This window comes from Aethalodelphis obliquidens, unplaced genomic scaffold, assembly GCF_003676395.1.
Source record: "Aethalodelphis obliquidens isolate GAN/ISIS:26980383/991018 unplaced genomic scaffold, ASM367639v1 scaffold40, whole genome shotgun sequence".
In the NCBI taxonomy this organism is placed as follows: domain Eukaryota; kingdom Metazoa; phylum Chordata; class Mammalia; order Artiodactyla; family Delphinidae; genus Aethalodelphis; species Aethalodelphis obliquidens.
Genome location: NW_020837984.1, coordinates 8,142,940 through 8,159,919, shown reverse-complemented (window position 1 = coordinate 8,159,919; position 16,980 = coordinate 8,142,940). Strand labels below are relative to the sequence as shown.

At 34.8% G+C, this 16,980-nt stretch overlaps 1 protein-coding gene across 1 annotated transcript in view; it reads right to left on the bottom strand.

Annotated features, from left to right (window-relative positions):
* Positions 1-16,980, bottom strand: part of EHBP1 (EH domain binding protein 1) — a 362,437-nt gene that overhangs the window by 330,235 nt on the left and 15,222 nt on the right. The window lies entirely within an intron of this gene.

The window sequence follows — 16,980 nt, the reverse complement described above, 5'->3', positions numbered from 1 at the left end:
TTTTCACTGGAGAATTCTATGAAACATTTAAAGTAGAATAAACACCAATTCTACACAATCTCTTCTAGAAAACAGATGAGGAGGAGACACTTCCCAAATCCTTTATGAAATTAGTATTACCCTGATACCAAAACCAGACAAAGACAATACAAAAAAGAAAACTACAGGCCAATATCCCCCATGAATATTGCTTAACAAAATATTATCAAATATAATTCAGCAATATATAAAAAGATTTATATACCATGAACAGGAGAGGTTTATTCCAGGAATTCCAGGCTGTTTCAATATTTGAAAATCAATCAGTATAATCTACCATGTCAATAAGCTAAAAAATAAGAATTAGATGATCGTATTAATCAATGCAGAAAAACATTTGACTAAATTAACACCCATTCACGATAAAAACACAAACAGAGTGGAACTTCATTAACTTTATAAAGAGCATCTACGAAAACCTATAGTTAACATTATTCTTTTTTTTAATTGAAGTATAGTTGATTTACATTGTTGTGTTAGTTTCTGGTGTAAAGTGGTTCAGTTATACATACATATATTCTTTTTCATATTCTTTTCCATTATAGTTTATTACAAGATATGAATATAGTTTCCTGTGCTATACAGTAGAACCTCGTTATTTATCTATTTTATATACAGTAGTTTGTATCTGCTAATCCCAAACTCCTAATTTATCCCTCCCCCCCTCCCCTCTTCCCCTTTGGTGTAAGTTTGTTTTTAACACTATTCTTAATGGTGAAAGACAATGCTTTCTCCCTAAGATTGAGAACAAGGTAAGGATATCCACTCTCTCCATTCTTACTCAACACAGTGCTGGAAGTTCTAAAGAGTGCAATAAGGGAAGAAAAGGAAATAAAAGGCATACAGATTGGAAAGGAAAAAATAAAGACTATTCCTCTTTGCAAAGGATGTAACTGTCTACATAAAAAGAATTCCAAGGAATCTACAAAAAAACTCAGAATAACTGAGTTTAACAAGGTTACAGGACACAAAGTAAACATACAAATGTCAATTATATTTCTATGTACACCACCAAAATTAAAAATACAATACCATTTATAACTGCTAAAAATAATGAAATACTTAGGTGTGAATCTAAGAAAACATACAAAGGACTTGCATGTTGAAAACTATGCAATGCTGATGAAAGAAATAAAAAGTGATCCAAATAAATGACACATACCTTGTTTATGGATTAGAAGACTCAACACAGTGAAAATGCCTTTCAACAGGTGACTGGTTAAACAAATGGTAGTACATCTATACCACAGAAAACTGCTCCACAATAAAAAACAAGGACTTATTGATACATGTAACAACCTGTATAAATCTCCAGAGAATTATGCTGTATGGAAAAAATGCCAATCCCCAAAACGTTACATACTATATTGTCCCATTTAACATTCTTGAAATGACAAAATTACAGCAATGAAGAACAGATTGGTGTTTGCACAGGGTTAAGAAGGGAGGGGGATGGGAAGGAAATGGATATGACTATAACAGAACAACATGAGGGATCTTCGTTGCTATGGAAATGCTCTGTATTTTGAGTCTATTGATGTCAATATCCTGGTTGTAATATTGTACCATAGGAAGAAACAGTTAAAGGTCTATAGGATCTCTATTATTTCCTACAACTACATGTGAATTATCTCAAAATAAAAAGTTTAATAAAAATAGGCTTCAGAAATACATTGTGGTAGCTCCTCTCCTTGCTGTACGCGCATGTCATTCCTTCATGGAGAAGTGGAACCTATTCCTTCCTTCTCCTTGAATGTGGGCCAGTCTTAGTGATTTGATTAATTTATAGAATTTTAGGGGCTTCTACCTGCTCTCTTGGAAAACCTGCCCTGGTGGAAGCCAGATGTCAGATAAGAAGTTCGATTACCATGAGACAGCTATGAATAGAGTAAGTGATGCTAGCTGGTCCCTACCTGTGAAGGGAAGAAGCCATCTTGGATATTCCAGCCCCATAGTTTCTTGGGAAAAAAATCAAGGCCCCAGATATATGGTCCCAATCAAGTTTTCCCAGCTCTATTTTTTCAAGCCAACCCACCAGATGCCCCAAATATTATGGAGCACAGATAAACCATCTCATGTCCAAACTACTGCCCCACAGATTTTTTTTACACCATGAATTGGCAAACATTGTCAGTAAAGGGCCAGACAGTAACTTTATAGGCTTTGAGAGTCACCAATCTCTCACAACTACTCAACTCTGGTATAGTAGCACAAAAGAAACCATAGGCAATATGTAAATGAATGAGTGTGGCTGTTTTCCAAATTTATGAACATGGAAGTCTGAATTTCATGTAATTTTCATGTGTCACAAAATATTCTTGAGGGTTTTTTTTAAAGCATTTAAAAATGTAAAGTCAATTCTTAGTTGGTAGGCTGTACAAAACAGGTAGAAGGTTGGGCTCCTGACTTACATGTTCTTTCATTTTGCAATCCTTACTTACTTAAGGATTAAGGTATTGAATTGCATGCTCCAGATTGCCTCTGTCATTTTACTGAATCCTAAACTCTTAGACTTGGAAAGAATTTTAAAGATCAATTTGATAGTCTAAACACCTACTTAGTCTAAATACATGAATCCACTGTATACTGTGCCTGCCAACCAGATACCCAGATCCTCCAGCAATAGGGAAACCATCAGCTCCACCTAAACTGCCCAGTCTACCTTCAGACAACCCTGATTTTTTTCCCCTATGCTGAGGGAAACCTGTCTCCCTATAACTTCTATCCATTGATTCTAATTCTGCCTCTTGGTGTCAGGCAGAATACACCTACTTCCATTTTCCAAAAACAGGCTTTCAGATACTTCAAATAGCCACTCTGTCTCCTGGAGTATTTTCTTTTCTCTAAGCTAAATATCCCCAACTCCTTAAACCTAACCTTGTATAATCTCTGAACTTCCTTTAACCATCTAAAACTAGGATGCCCAAAACTGAAGATAACACTCCAAATGTAGTCTGACGAGAGAAGAACCACTAACTCCCTTTTTCAGAAACCTCCATTATTGTAATTTGAAAACACATTTGTTTGTTTTGCTTTGGGTTTTTTTTTTGACAGCCACATCACATCAGACTTATGGTAAACTTACCACTGATTAAAATCTTTTCCTTACATGGTAAGTCAAATCTCTTCCACTAGACACTCACATGGAAGAAATCTTAGACTCAAGTACACAACTTTATATTTATTCTATTCAATGTAATCTTGTTAAATCCAGCCCCTGACTCCAGACAGTTGAGATCTTTTGAGATCCTAGTTTTTGCTTCACCTATTTACTAACCCCAGAGTTCACCATGACCTGCAAATTTGAAACATATGCCTTTTATATAGCATATAAGTAATTGACAAAAATAAACAGAACAGGGACTTCCCTGGAGGTGCAGTGGTTAAGACTCCATGCTCCCAATGCAGGGGGCCGGGGTTCAATTCCTTGTCAGGGAACTAGATCCCACATGCATGCCGCAACTAAGGAGCCTGAAAGCTGCAACTAAGGAGCCCGAGAGCCGCAACTAAGACCCAGCACAACCAAATAAATAAATTAAATTAAATAATAATAAAAAACAGAACAGAGGCAAGTACCAAGTCCTATGGTAAGGCTGTAGAAATGTCCCTTTAGTCCTAAAATAATAAATTATATTACTTTTTCCATCTTGACAATATCACCATGGAACTTAGCAAACCTTTTACTAAATAACTAACAACTTTCGTTGTTAACTGCTTATAAATAAATCATGGTTTTTGTCATCTTTTTTTTTTTAATCTTCCTAAGGCTCAGTGTTAACTTGTTTAATCCATTTCTTGAAGAAAAACAAACAAAAATCACCCTTGCCCATCTCTAGGTTTCTTTTCTAGATCTCTCTTGATCCTTTTGGTTCTTCAAAAAAATAATCCATGGAAATGTAGATTTTTCTTTTTCTTCCTTTGAAGTTTTTGAACAAAAAAGCCTTAGTGCAGTGATATTTCTTTTTATTTTTAAACCTACCTTTCACATGCTTTTTATTACTTTTTTCTCTTCTTAGTAAATTACATTTTAAAGCTAGAAATTTTTATAGCCCTCAGTCTGGTATCAACTTGGAACTACCATGGCATTTTGCCTGGAATCCAATTATTTTTTTCGATGCTTATCTAGTTTGTATTTTAAATTGGGTTATCTTAATTCTGAATGCTAATATTCAATATCTCAAAATCTGCTTGTTCATAAAGGCAATTACCACATTTATTTGTTTTCAATAAAAACATCAATTTTGCTTCATGATCAAATCTACATGATTACTATCTTGCTATTTCCGATCACATACATTAAGAACGAATATCCCACACTGTAACAAATAAATATCTATATGGAATAAAAAGTGAACCTCAACCTTTATCTCATATCACACATAAATATTAACTTGAAAATGGATTATACACCTAAATGTAAATGCTAAATCTATAAAGCTTCCAGAAAAAAAAAAAACAGGAGAAAATCTTCATGACCTTGCAGTAGACAAAGATTTCTTAGCTAGGACACAAAAAACACTAACTGCAAGAGAAAGTATTCATAAATTTTATCAAAAATAAAAATTGTTGGGCTTCCCTGGTGGCGCAGTGGTTGAGAGTCCACCTGCCGATGCAGGGGACACGGGTTCGTGCCCTGGTCCGGGAAGATCCCACATGCCGCGGAGCGGCTGGGCCCGTGAGCCATGGCCGCTGAGCCTGCGCGTCCGGAGCCTGTGCTCCGCAACGGGAGAGGCCACAACAGTGAGAGGCCCGCGTACCGCAATAAATAAATAAATAAATAAATAAATAAATAAATAAATAAATAAATAAAAATTAAAAAAATAAAAATTGTTTTAAAAAATATTATGAACATGAAAAGGAAAGACAGAATTGGAGAAAAAAATATTCATAGTGCTTTCATCTGCCAAAGTGTTGGTATCTTGAATATTAAAGTTAATAATAAGAAAGCAAACAGCCCAATTTTTTTTTAAATGGGTAAAAGAGTTGACAGCTCAAAAATAAGATAAACAAATGGCTAATAAGCACATGAAAAAATACTCAACAGCATTAGTCATCAGGAAAATGCAAATTAAAAGCAAAATAAGATATCACTAACATACTTACCAAAATGGCTAAACTTTTGATTAAAATTTTTGATATATAAGTTGATTACAGATCTCCTTAACAATACATAGAAAGCAAATTTCAAGGTGGAAAATTACGTTTCCATTGACATTTCTATGAAAAAAAACCTAATTATATAAAGTTCCACTCAATATTAAAATAACATTCATATCTAACAATTTGTTTAATATATCAATTAAATGTGACCTAATTTAACCACTCATTTAAGTATAATTAGGAGCATCATATGCAGCGGGAAAACTGTAGCAGAAGAATCTTTTCTCTTTCTTACCTCTATAAATTAACTATTTAAGACCTTAATCATTTCTCTTAGTAAATACTGAAAAAGTGAATAATTCAAAGTTAAAATACATTCTATACCAATCAGTGAGTAAAACATTTATTAAGTGCCTATTTACATACTATGTACACACTTGATTAGTAAAATCATTTTCTAAAAGGTTTTACAGTCAAACGTAGAAAAAAATAAATTGCACGCAAAAGCATCAAATATTGGAACTCAAATCCCATTGTGCTAGATATGTTAAAACTTCCCCCAACAAACACAGTGCTGGATAACATTCTTCTCTTTTCCTCCTTTCCAGCCCTCTCTCCCTTTTTTTTTTTAATGATAGCCATTTTAATTATAGTAGCAAAGCCCTTTACTTTGTTACTTTAGGAAGGAGAAGGTGCTCAAATTATAACAGTGAACCTCTTTTATGTGGGATGGAGGCTATATATAATCTTTGTGATCCAATAAAACTTCTGTCACATTTATATCATAATCCAGTTTCTTTCAAGTAAATCTGTCATCTCCAATATACTTGATACACCTGGAAAGTTAACGTCTCAACAAATATTTTACATATTTGAATAATCAATGGTTTGCTATCGAGACCTGTTTATTTATTTATTTACTTTGAGATTGCTTCAGAGACCTCATCCCCAAATTTCATGTAGGAGTCATTCTAAAATGCAGTAAGTTTCTTTGTGAAACAGGAAATTCAGGATCTTGTCCACAATAGACACATAAGAACTTTGCCCACACATGTAAACAATCTGACAAATTACGGCCTGAATCACAATTTTAAATTGAGGATCCTGAGTGGTAGAGAGGTTTATCATAGGATAGCCAACATAGAACCAGTAGTGATTATCTTATTTGTTTCAGTAAAGATGCTATTGAAGATGTCTGGCTCTATTTCATATAGGTCAATTCCCTTCCTATTAAAAAGCACTCACTTTCCACTCTTAGACCAGACCCACAATTTCTGTCAAAAGTCTCATAATGAATCAGGAATAGGAATGCCACAGCATAAATCAAATCCTTCTACCAGAACAACAATTCAAAGTCCATAAATAATTAAGACCGAATAAATCTTCCAAGATTCAAAAAAAGCGGCGGGGGAATACTGAGAAACTGTCCCAGATAGCTAAATACAACGTGGCATCCTGGATTGGATCCTACAACAGAAAAGGGGCATTAATGGAAAAAACTAGTAAAATCGGAAGAGAGTCTGGACTTTAGTTAAGAGTAGTACACCGACATTCATTTCTTAGTTTTGACAAATGTACCACGGAAATATAAGATGATAACATTCGGGGAAACTGAAGCTGAGTAAAGAGTGTACAGAAAAAGTTCTCTATTACCCTTGCAAATTTTCTCTAAATCTAAAATTATTCCAACAACAACAAAAAACTCCACAAAAAAACAGAATTAGAAGGAGTTGTATGTAGACTAAAAGGCTTTAAAATCTGAAAACAAAACAATAGAGCACATCTATCAATTGGAAAAAAATAAAGACTCCAGTCAGTAGTAAATATATAATAATGCACAGGTGAGTTATAAAAGAGGCAAGGCAACTAGTTAATGAAAAAAGAAAAATATTAAATTTACAAACAAAAAATTTCTAAAAAGTGAAACCATTTTTCACATATCAAATTAGCAACTTTAAAAATTATATTATTGGTAAAAGTATGGTGACTCTGGCACTGCCATACATTGCTGACTACAGGGTACATTAAGATAATTTCTATAAAGCAATTTGGCACAATATATCACAAGCCAAAAAGTAAACTTAGTAATCCAACTTTTGTGAAAATAAACTGAGGAAATAAGATGGAACATAAAAAACCTTTATACAAAATATGCTAACTAAAGCATTCCTGATATTCAATTTTTACTGAAACAACCTGTAAGACATCTACCATAGGAAAATAGTTAATTATGGCTCATCCACTTAATAGGCAGTTATTAACAATGACATTCACAGAACTCATACTAAACTTAAGAAATTCAGATTGAGAATTGTAAACAAAGCATCATAAAAGGTAAAATAATGAACAAAAATTATGCTTGTAAAAGAGACTGGAAGAAAGTACACCAAAAACATGCATAATAGTTATCTCTGGGTGATGGGATTATAGGTAATATCTCCTTATATTTTTCTAAATTTTATGATTTTTATTGTAAAGGACTTGCTTTTAAATAGGGAAAACTACATTTTTAAGAAACCAAAGTGGAGGAAGCATAATTTAATATATCATGTATATGGATGGTTTTACTTTACAGATAACAATCATAAAATATTTTTGTACATATCAAAAACCATTTAAATTATTTTATATATATATATGTAATCATTACTGAACTTCCTATAAGATATTCTGGTACTCCTCAAAAACTATCAGCATGCATTTTGGCTCATATTAGAAATAAGGTCTTACCCTCAATGATTTTACAATCTAGTAAAGATTAAGTTACAAGAATGAGAAAAAAGAACAAAAAAAGAAGTTAAATATTTAAATACTAACAAAGTGGTTGAGTATAGACTCTGTAATCAGATAGACCTAACCTGAATCCTGGCTCCAATAACTGTGTGACCTTGGGCAAGTATCAGCCTCTCTAAGCCCAAGTCACCCTGGTCTGTCATTTGAAGATTAACAGTACTGACTTTGCAGAATTAATGTGAGCACTAAATGAAATATTCAAGGAAAACACCTGGCAAAATGTCTGGCACATAATCAGTATGTAAATTTAGCTTTTTTTTTTTTAACTACTCTTAGTGGTATTATTGACTATCAGGGTTTTAAATGGTCAGAGGAACAAAAAGAGATCATTAACAGCAAGAATTGAGGAAGGCTTTAAGAATTCTGCTAATCCTTGAAGAAGAGTTGAACACGGTAAGACTGGGCAGAGATGCAGAGCAGTATTAAAAACTTATTCAAGCAGAGATTTGAATAAGTAGGGCATGTTTATAGAACAGTGAAGTGAACCATCCAACTATAGCAGAAGAGACATAGAAACACTTCTTATAGAAAGAAGTGAAATAAGGTATTTTTTAAAGAAAAAATAAAAGATTGTCAATTAATAGCATTTGTGTTATTCAACACAGAGTTAGCATCAAGGGAAAAAATTTAAAGTGCAAGTTAAATTACAGTATCTCAAACATACTATATAAAAATCACTTTAACAAAACAGTAATTGACCTTGTAATATTTAACAACTAAAGTCTTCCAAGAAAAAAATACCCAAAATAACCAACAGCTATTAAATAAAGAAATATTCATGTGCACTGGAAGAAAAGAGGGAAGGAGGTAAAAATACAAAATAAAAACTAGAAGTATTTTTGTACATACTAAGAAATCTAAGTATGTGAAAAATAAGATAAAGATGGTATTTAAGAAGGATGTACAATTAAAATTCCTTAAATTTTATGCATATAATTTCATGCATATAATTTTATGATTATAATTGTTCTTGCCTATTACATATATGTTGCAAAATAACTCAATAAACTTGAAATAAGAAAAATTATTTCTAAATTAATGAAATGGCAGATTTTCCTGATTTACAGAAATCTATCTTTTCTAGACAACGTATTGAGAACCTATTTATTTATCAATACTAATTTAGTAGAATTAACATAATTTTATTATTATGGTGAACTTTCTTAAATTATCTTTTTGCAAAAGGAACTACACACCATTTTCTCTTGTAGTAACCTCCTACTGCCCTAGTGGAAATACAGGACACATTATTAATCATTAAAAATAACAAACTATTGGGAATTCCCTGGCGGTCCAGTGGTTAGGACTTGGCGCTTTCACTGTTGGGGCCCAGGTTCAATCCCTGGTGGAGGAACTAAGATCCCTCAAGCCATGCGGCATGGCCAAAAAATAATAATAGTAATAATAAACTATTAAGCCCAATACTATGACCTTGACATTTATCAAATATTTCTAAGTAAAATTAAAACAAAACAAACCAATTCACTTAAGAACTCAGAAAGCTTCAGTAAGCTCATTACACACACACATATTAGCTAAGAAAGCAAGCTCTGGAGTCAGGCTGCTTTATGGGTCTGAGATTTATGAGTTTACATCTCAGTTCTAAGCCCCATTAATAAGCTGCATATGTTGAGAAAATTATTTAATCTTCCTATGCCTAAGTTTCTTCCTCTGTAAAATGGGGACAGTAAGTAATAGTGCCTTCCCTCATAAGGTCACTATAAGGATTAAATGGCATAATGTGTATAAACCATATATCACAGTATCTAATCTAGTACAGAGTAAGAGCTTCATACGTAGAAATTATCATTAATCATCATTATGTGTTTCTATAATACATAATGTTTCAATATATAGGAAACCCCAAGACAACAAGGAAGATTTAAAAATAAATAAAAGGTACACAGAGGAAATTTTAGCTACAACAAACAGTAAACACAACCTACTCCTATCCAGATAAAACCTTACAATAAAGGCTTATTTGCCTCAGTTCCATTCATTCAGTACATCATGACCAGCTTTAAACAAAAAAATTACAAAGCATGCTAAAACACAAAAAGTACAGTTTGAAGAGACTGAGCAAGCAGTAGAGAACCAGGCTCAGATGGCAGAAATGTTGGAATTATCAGACCAGGAATTTAAAACAACTACAATGAATATGCTAAGGTCTCTAATGGAAAAAGTAAGACAACATTCAAGAACAGATGGGTAATAAAGCAGAAAGATGGAAACTCTAAGAATCAAAGGGAAACGTTAGAAATCAAAAATACTGTAACAGAAATGAAGAATGCCTTTGATAGGCTCATCAGCAAACTGGACACAGCCAAGTAAAGACTCAGTGAACTTGAAGAAATGTCAGTAGAAACTTCCAAAACTGAAATGGAAACAGAAAAAAGCATGAAAAAGAACAGAATATCCAAGAACTGTGGAGCAATTACAAAGGGTATAACATACACATAATGAGAATACCAGAAGGAAAAGAAAAAGAGAAAGGAACAGAAGAAATATTTGAAGCAATAATGACAATTTCACAAAATTAATGATAGATACCAAGCCTCAGATCCAGAAGCTCAGAGAACACCAGGCAGGATAGATATTTAAAAATCTATACCTAGGCATATCATATTTCCACTGCAGAAAATCAAAGATAAAGTCTTAAAGGAGGCCAGAGGAAAAACACTTTTCTATAGAGGAAGAAGAATAAGGATTACATTGGACTGCTTTTCAGAAATCATGCAAGCAAGAGAGTGAAATAAAGTATTTAAAGTGCTGGGTGTGGGGGGGGTGAGGGGGATGGAATGCAACCTAGAATTCTTTATCTAGTCAAATTATCCTTTAAAAGTGAAAGAGAAATAAAGACTTTCTCAGGCAAACAAAAGTCGAGGGAATCCGTCACCAGTACACCTCCCTTGCAAGAAATGTTAAAAAAAAAAATCTTCAGAGAGAAGGAAACATATAGGTCAGAAGTTGGAAACTCAGATCTACATGAAGAAAGGAAGAGCACTAGAGAAAGAAAAAATGAAGGCAAAGTAAAATTTTTCATTTTTCTTATTAATTTATCTAGCATATAATAGTTTGTTCAAAATAATAATAGCAACGATGCATTTGATGATTAGAGCCTATAGATAAGTGAAATGAATGACAGCAATGTTATAAGGACAGGAGGGAGGAACTGGGAATATGCTAAGATACTTGCACTATCAGTGAAACAGTGTAGTGTTACTTGAAAGAGGACCTGGATTAGTTATAAATGTATATTGCAATCTCAAGGGCAATGACCAAAAAAAAAATCCTTTATGAAATAAAACTGATATGCTAGGAGAAGACAAATAGTAGAATCATATAAAATGCTCAATTAAAACCAAAGAAGGAAAAAAAGCAAACAAACAGAGGCAGAAAAAGAGTGGAAAACAAAATAGAAACAAAGAATAGGGCAAAGAATAGAAAACAGTAATAAATATGGTAGATGTTAAACCAACTGTATCAGTAATCATTTTAACATGAATGGTTTAAATAAATCAATTAAAAGACAGCCTTTCAGAATGGATTAAAAAAAAGATGCAACTAAACTTGAGTCTACTAAATAAATGTTGTCTGTGATAAACTAACTTTTTTTTTTTTTTTGCGGTACATGGGCCTCTCACTGTTGTGGCCTCTCCCATTGCGGAGCACAGGCTCCAGACGTGCAGTCTCAGCGGCCACGGCTCACGGGCCCAGCCGCTCTGCAGCATGTGGGATCCTCCCGGACTGGGGCACGAACCTATGTCCTCTGCAGCAGCAGGCGGACTCTCAACCACTGCGCCACCAGGGAAGCCCTAAACTAACTTTTAATATAAAGACACATATAGATTAAAAGGAAGGGATGGAAAAGATATGCCATGTTAACACTAATCAAAAAAAGCTGGAGTAGCTATAGTAATTTCAGACAAAGCAGACTTTACAGCAAGGAATATTAACAGAGATAAAGAGGGGCATTACATAATGATAAAGGGGTCAGTTCTCCAAGAAGACATAACATTCTCTAATTTGTATGAGCCTAACAACAGAGCATCAAAATATATGAGACAAAAACTGATAGAACTGTAAAGAGAACTGGATGAATTTACTATTATAGCTGAAGACTTCCATACACCTCTATCAGGAATCAAAAGATCAGCTGGCAAAAAATCAGGTAAGGACACAGTTGAACTGAAAAGCACCATCGATCAACTGGATCTATAGAATACTGCATCCAACCAGAGCAGAAATACACATTCTTCTCAAGCTCACATATAACATTCACCAAGACAGAACATATCCTGGGCCATAAAACACATCTTAACAAATTTTTAAAAATTGAAATCATACAAGGTATGCTCTCATACATGATAGAACGAAATTAGAAATAAATAACCGATAGCTAGAAAACCCAAAAAAACTTGGAGATTAAACAGTGAACTTCTAAACAACAGATGTGTCAAAGGAGTCTCAAGAGAAATTTTAAAATATTGAATAAATAAAAATGAAAATGTAACTTATTAAAAGTCGTGGGAACCAGAAAACCAGTGCTTAGAAGGAAATTAATTGCATTGAATGCACAATATTGAAAAAGAAGAAAGATCTAAAATCATTAATCTAAGCTTCCAATTTAGGAAACTAGAAAAGAGCAAAGTAAATCCAAAGTAAGCAGAAGGAAAGAAATAATAAAAATTAGAGCAGAAATCAATGAAACTGAAAACAGGAAATCAACCAAAACCAAAAGTGGATTCTTTGAAAAGATCAATAAAATTGATACATTTCTAGCCAGGTTAACAAGAAAAAAAAAGAGTAAACAAATTACTAATACTAGAAATGAAAGTGGGCCCATCAGTACTGATTCTGTAGACATTAAAAAGATACTAAAGGGGGGCTTCCCTGGTGGTACAGTGGTTAAGAATCCACCTGCCAGTGCAGGGCACACGGGTTCGAGCCCTGGTCCACGAAGATCCCACATGCCGCGGAGCAACTAAACCCGCGTGCCACAGCTACTGAGCCGGCAGGCCACAACTACTGAAGCCCGCGTGCCTAGAGCCCATGCTCCACAACAAGAGAAGCCACCGCAATGAGAAGCCTGCACACAATGAAGAGTAGCCCCCACTCACTGCAACTAGAGAAAGCCTGCATGCAGCAACGAAGACCCAACACAGCCAAAATAAATAAATAAATAAATATTTAAAAAATTGTGAATCACTACGTTTAAAAAAAAAAAGGGCTTCCCTAGTGGTGCAGTGGTTGGGAGTCTGCGTGCCGATGCAGGGGACGCGGGTTTGTGCCCCGGTCCCGGAGGATCCCGCGTGCCGCAGAGCGGCTGGGCCTGTGAGCCATGGCCGCGCCTGTGAGCCGTGGCCGCTGAGCCTGCACGTCCGGAGCCTGTGCTCCGCAGCGGGAGAGGCCGCAACAGTGAGAGGCCCGCGTACCGCAAAAAATAAATAAATAAATAAAGGGCTTCCCTTGTGGCACAGTGGTTAAGAATTTGCCCGCCAATGCAGGGGACACGGGTTCGAGCCCTGGTCCGGCAAGATCCCACATGCTGCTGAGCAACTAAGCCAATGTGCCACAAGTACTGAGCCTGCGCTCCAGAGCCCGCGAGCCACAACTCCTGAAGCCTGGGCACCTAGAGCCCGTGCTCTGCAACAAGAGAAGCCACCGCAATGTGAAGCCCGTGCACCGCAACAAAGAGTAGCCTCCGCTCATCGCAACTAGAGAAAGCCTGCGCACAGCAACAAAGACCCAACGCAGCCAAAAATAAATAAATAAAATAAATAATTTTTTTAAATACCTTAAAAAATATACTAAAGGAATATTATGAACAACTCTATGCCCATGAATTTAATTACCTAGATAAAGCAGACCAATTTCCTGAAAGACACAATCTACTAAACCCCCTATAATGAGAAATGGGTAAGCTGAATAGTCCTGTGTCTATTAAAGAAATTGAATTAATAATAAACAGCCTTCTAAAACAGAAAGCACCAGGCCCAGAAGGGTTCACTGGTGAATTCTACCACACATTTAAGGAAGAAATTATACTAATTCTCCAGACAATCTCTTCCAAAAAATAAAAGCTGAGAGAATACTTCTTAACTCATTCTATGAGGCCAGCATTACTGTAATACTCAAACCAAAGGCATTATAAGAAAGGAAAACTAAATACCAACATCCCTCATGAACACAGATGCAAAAATCCTCAAGAAAATATTAGTAAATTAAATCCAATAATGCATTTTAAAAAAACGGGCTTCCCTGGTGGCGCAGTGGTTGAGAGTCCGCCTGCCGATGCAGGGGACATGGGTTCGTGCCCCGGTCCAGGAAGATCCCACATGCTGTGGAGCGGCTAGGCCCGTGAGCCGTGGCCGCTGAGCCTGCGCGTCTGGAGCCTGTGCTCTGCAACAGGAGAGCCCACAACAGTGAGAGGCCCGCGTACCACAAAAAAAAAAACTACACACTACAACCAGGTGGATTTATTCCAGGTATGCAAGTCTGGTTCAATATTTGAAAATCAATTAATGTAATCCATCACATCAACAGACTAAAAAAGAAAAATTACATGATCATATCATTAGATACCAAAAAAAGCATCTAACAAAATCCAACACTCATTCATAGTAAAAACTCTCAGCTAACTAGGAGTAGAGGGGAGTTTCCTCAACTTGGTACAGAACATCTACAAAAAAACTATAACACCATATATAATGGTGAGAAACTGGATGCTTTCCCAGTAAGATCAGGAACAAGGCAAGGATGTCCACTCTCACCACTCCTATTCAAATCATACTGGAAGTCCTAGCTAATGCAGTAAGATAAGAAAGGAAAATAAAATGTATACAGGTTGGGAGGGAAGAAATAAAACTATATTTGTTTACACATGACGTGACTGTCTATCTATGTACAACATCCCAAAGAATCAACAAAAAATCCTAGAAGAAATAAACAATCATAGCGAGTTGCAGGATTCAAGGTTAATATACAAAAATCAATTGCTTTATTGTATACCAGGAACAAACAATTGTAATTTGAAACACAATACCATTTGAATTAGCACTTAAAAATGAAATACTTAGGTATAAATCTAAATAAATAAACACACACACACAATATCTATATAAGGAATACTAAAAAACTCTTAAGAAATTTTAAAAAATCTAAATACATGGAGAGATTCCCTGTACATGGATAAGAAGACTCAATATTGCCAAGGTGTCAGTTCTTCCTAACTGGATCCATAGATTCAATGCAATCCCAAGCAGAATATATGTGTGTGTGTATGTGTTATGTGTGTGTGTGTGTGTGTGTGTGTGTATTTAAAACTGAATCACTTTGTTGTACACCTGAAACTAACACAATATTGTAAATCAACTATACTTCAATTTAAAAAAAAAGAAAGTGAGGACAACTCATTGAATGAGAGAAAGTATCTGCAAATCACATCTGACAAATGTATAATATCTAAAATATATAAAGAACTCTTACATTGCACCACTAAAAAGATTAAAAACACAATTAAAAATGGGCAAAGGATCGGAATACACATTTCTCCAAATATATATATGTAAATGGCCAATAAACACATGAAAAGATCGTGGCTAAACATCATCCAGCAATTAGAGAAATGCAAATCAAAGCCACAATCATATACCACTTTACACCCACTAGGATGGCTAAAATAAAACAGACAATAAGATGTGTTGGTGACGGCTGGAGAAACTGGAACCCTCATACATTGCTGGTGGGAATATAAAATGATGTAGCCCCTTTGGAAAATGTTTTGGCAGCTCCTGAAAAAGTTGAAGTTATCACATGACTTACCAGTTCCACTTCTAGGTATAAACCCAGGACGGAAATGTTCATATCAACATTATTCATAATAGCCAAGAAGTGGGAACAACCCAAATGCCCATTTAGAATAAATAAAATGCAGTATATTCATACAATAGCATATGATTTGGTAAAGAAAAGTACTGATACATGCTACACGTGGATGAATCTTGAAACCATTATGTTAATTGAAACAAACTAGTCACAAAAGACCATATAGTATGATTCCATTTACATAAAATGTCTGGAATAGGCAAATGAAGAGAGAAAAGTAGAGTAGTGGTTGCGAAGAGCAAGGATAGGGCAAGAGCAGGAAACAGTGTTAAGAGGAAGAGGGGAGGGGAGTTCCAGAGGAATAGGGAGTGACTGATAATGAGTATGGGTTTCTTTTGGAAGTGATGAAAGTGTTCTAAAATTAGATGGTGATGACGGTTGTACAACTCTAGGAATACACTAAAACCATTGAATTGAGCACTTGAAAAGGGTGAATTGTATAGTATGTGAATTATCTCTCAATAAATCTGTTTTTAAAAATAAGAAGAAACCCAGAATAATGAAACTAGCTACATTCAGGGGTTGGGTGGAACAAGGGAAAAAGGACAAGGCAGCGGGAACAGAATAGATGGGATGGGGAGATATACCCTTTAAAAAATAGCTCTTATTTGGGGAAACACATTAGAATTCCATTAATTAATAAGTTAATTAATTCAATAAGAATTGGGGGGGAGCTTTTCTAAAGTGGGATGCAAGTAAAAATAAATAAACCTATCGGTGTTTTGAATTAAAACATAATCACACTGAACGCTAAAACTAGTGGATGAAAGTTTGATAAGGAATAGGATATTTACAAAGAAAAAAACAGTAACTTTACAACTGGAGAAACTTGTTAGACAATATTTTAAGCAAGTGATCAAAGTTAACATCACCAATAATGGGACCAATCAACATCATGTGACTTTTTTTTAAAAAAGTTCTTATTTGAGGAACAACATTAAAATTTCATTAATCAATCAGTTAATTACTTCAACAAGGATAGAGGGATTTTCTAAAGTGAAATACAAATAAAAATGAATGAACCTATCTGTTTCGAATTAAAATATAACCACACTGAATGCTCAAACTAGTGGATAAAAGTTTGATAAGGAATAGGATATTTATATACACACACACATTTGATATGATGTAGTGAGTATGCAGCATCACTTTGGTACTCTT